General features: G+C 36.7%; 1 pseudogene; it reads left to right on the top strand.

Moving 5' to 3' along the window:
• Positions 1-426: 426 nt before the first annotated feature.
• On the top strand, positions 427-1,837 carry LOC108984993 (annotated as a pseudogene).
• The last annotated feature ends 2,045 nt before the right edge of the window (positions 1,838-3,882 follow it).

The raw sequence follows: 3,882 nt of genomic DNA, 5'->3' as shown, positions 1-3,882 counted from the left end.
TAGATTTTAAGACTCTGCTCCAGGTTCTGGCATCCCATGTCTCCCTACCCACAACCCTAATGCTTCCTTCTCGAGTATTTGGGTGTATGGCTTATGTGCATCTTCACAAAAATCAACGAACCAAATTGGATTCTTATGCTCTCCGTTGCCTCTTCTTGGGCTATGCCATGCACCAGAAGGGCTAACGGTGCTATGATCCCTCTACTCGACGCACCTATGTGATTATGGATATCACCTTCCTAGAGTCCGACACCTTTTTCCCCGCTCCCAACTCGGCTAAGCCCATAGGTTCGGATGGGCCTACAGAGCATAATACACCTTCAGGAAATGATACGCCTTAGGAAACTGAACCAAACTCCCCCCCCCCCTTCCTCAGTACTTGCAAACCCATCTCCTGAGAATATCCTTGAGGTAAGCACTCTCGACATGCCTTCAAATATAAGTGACTTGAATATTCCTGCTGGATATACATTGCCTTTCAGGGAAAATTGTGGCAAGCCACCAAATAGATACTCTCTTGATATTGAAGAGCGAAGATCAAAGTATCCAATTGCCAACTACGTGTCTACTAAGAGATTATCTGAACCCCTTTGAGCATTTGCACATGTACTTTCCTCAAGTCAAGTTCCAGTTGGAGTTTAGGAAGCATCGTCTGATCCGAAATGGACTCAGGCAATAAATGAAGAAATGGAGGCACTACTAAAGAATGACACATGGACCATAGTTTCGTTACCTAAAGGGAAGAAAGCAGTAGGATGCAAATGGGTATTTTTCATCAAAGACAAGGCAGATGGATCGATCGAAAAGTACAAAGCAAGACTGGTGGCAAAAGGCTATACACAGACATATGGGGTAGACTACCAAGAAACGTTTTCACCAGTTGCAAAACTGAGCACTGTAAGGATATTGTTATCTCTTGCAACTAACCTTGACTTGTCATTATATCAATTTGATGTAAAAAATGCATTTCTACACGACGACCTTGAAGAAGAAGTGTACATGGACCTTCCTCCGAGCTACACGGCATCCACAAAAACCAAAGTCGTGTGCAAAGTGCAAATTGCAACGAGCACTATATGGATTGAAACAATCACCTCGAGCGTGGTTTGGGCGGTTTAGTCTGGCAATGAGGAAAAACGGGTTCAAGCAAAGCAACTCAGACCATACACTATTCCTGAAGCACAAAATGGGCAAGGTAACCATGTTGATAGTCTATGTGGATGACATGATTATCACATGAGATGATGAAGAAGAAATATCCAGACTACAGAAGGAGTTGGCCACCGAATTTGAAATGAAGAATTTGGGAGGACTCAAGTACTTTTTGGGAATTGAAGTTGCCAGGTCCAAACAAGGAATATTTCTTTCCCAAAGGAAGTATGTGTTTGATGTATTAACTAAGGTTGGAATATTGGAGTGCAAATCAGTGGATACTCCAATTGTTCAAAACCACAGACTTGGAGAATACTTGGATCAAGCACCAACGGATAAAGGGAGGTACCAAAGGTTAGTTGGCAAACTTATATACCTTTTACATACTCGTCTAGACATTGCATATGTTGTAAGCGTAGTTAGCCAATTCATGCATAATCCTAGTGAAGATCACATGGATGTTGTAACCCAGATACTAAGATACTTGAAGTCCTCGCCTGGGAATGGACTTATGTTTTCAAAGAATAGTCATTCAAGAATTAATGGCTATATAGATGCAGACTGGGCTGGAAATATCTCAAACAGAAGATCTACTTCTGGTTATTTTATGTTTGTTGGTGTGAATCTTGTTACAAGGAGAAGCAAGAAGCAAAAGATGGTAGCATTTTCCAGTGCCGAAGCATAATTTCGTGGAATGGCAAAAGGGCTTTGTGAACTACTCTAGATTAAGAGACTACTTACTGAACTAGGCTTCGTCTCTACTTCAGAAATGGATCTCTTTTGTGACAACAAAGCTGATATTGCAATATCTCATGACCCAGTCTAACATGACTGTACAAAACATGTGGAAGTGGCTCGGCATTTTATCAGAAAACCTAGAAGCAAAAATAATTTGATTTCCATTTGTGAAGTATGAAGACCAACTAGCAGGCATACTCACAAAGGCGGTATCAAGCAAAGAGCTTCACAACTCACTCAACAAATTGTGCATCCAAGACTTGTATGCATCAACTTCAGGGGGGGGTGTTGGCGGGAGCTGTTAGAAACCAACTTAGGAAAGATACAAGTGTAGACGTAAATATAGTAAAGCTGTTAGAAAGCAAATGAGGAAAGAGATAGCTGTACACGTAAATATAAAAGCAGCCCAGACAAGTATGAATGATCTTTGGTCATATATCTGTATAGCCAAAAGTAGAATTGCAAGTTTCTATATATTTGTATTCTCTCAATGAAAAACTAATAGTGTAAAATACGAAAGGAAAGGAAAGTGAAGTCTATCATATAGTACTTCAATCTTGCTCTTGAAAATCATAGCTGCCACTTGCCTTAAGATCTGCAAGTGCTAACATGCATGGAAGTCTTCTAGTTCTCGACAAAGTTAACCTTACTATTTTACATACGATGTTTTGTTCAATCAACGATTGTTGGAGAGACAAATTAATATATAAGCAATTAGGAAGTAGTTAATTATAAGCTATTAAGCAAGCATCATCCTCATCATCTTTTCCTAGCTATGAAGAAGTTAATGATCATGCAAACCTTAATTTCCACAAACTTTCCCAAGAATCTTTATATTGAATTAGAATGTATTTTATTGGAACATGTTTTATTAGTACTTAATTCTTTTTCTTTTACTGAATGTGAGATTTTCCGCTCCACCCATAACAATTCTAGTTTGGATGGTGGAATATTATGTAATACTCTACTATTATTTATTATTTTATTATTATTTTTTACATACTTTCATTACTATTCACTATAGTTAACAAATTATCTAAAATCACTTCACTATCCAAATGCAACTGTAAACTCAATGGGCAAAATAAGCACAAATAATTCTAGTGCCAATGTAAACTACATGAGTTAATAAATAAAAACTTATTTTATCTCATTATCTCAGTATTATAACTTTTTTAAATTTCTATATAAAATATAATAAATAATTTAATTTTTTTAAATTTTAAAATAATAATAATATTAAAAATTATATTATAATAATATTTTATTTTATTTTTAACAAAAAAATCTCATTTTATCTTGTGTAACTTAGGAAACGTTTGGATTCGAAGATGAATTGAGATGAGTTGAAATGGATTGTAAATAGTAATGAGATGAGTTGTGAATAGTAGTGAGATTTGTGAGTTAAAGTTGTTGAATAATAATGAGATGAATTGAGATGAACTAAGATGTCCTACGAATCCAAACGTCTCCTAAATGAGTTCTCTGCATACACAACAAAACATTAGAAACAATCAATTTAAGAACCAACCCCAAGTCCCGAGACAATCAAAAAAATAAATCCGCAACTCAGTAAAATAATGGATACTCACTCGGTCTTTGATGTCGCCCATGTGGGTATCAACAAGATCGATGTCGACGGGAATTGATTTACATTGATGCTGCTTATTTGCTTACTGATTTCCTGAGTACTAACAAGATTGAAAGTGGAGAGAGAAAGAGACCTGATGGTACGGATGATGGCTGGTAGCGACCTTGGTGTCGATAAGAAGTAGCGGTAGCGGTGGCATTGGGCTACAATGATGGGCGGTCTGGAGGCTCGGGTCGAGGGTTGGAAAAAGGAAGGAAAAAAATGAAAAAAAAAAAACTTTTAATTTAAACTGAGTTGATACAGTGTCATATTAGTTTGTGTAATTTATTTGTATCTCTAATAGTTACAATAAAAATGTGAAAGGCAATTCTTTTTATTATTTTAATATTTTTATTCATTTA

The sequence above is a fragment of the Juglans regia genome, chromosome 13, assembly GCF_001411555.2.
Source record: "Juglans regia cultivar Chandler chromosome 13, Walnut 2.0, whole genome shotgun sequence".
NCBI classification, from domain to species: Eukaryota; Viridiplantae; Streptophyta; class Magnoliopsida; order Fagales; family Juglandaceae; genus Juglans; species Juglans regia.
The sequence above is the reverse complement of the archived record's forward strand: the minus strand, read 5'-3'. Positions and strand labels throughout refer to the sequence as shown.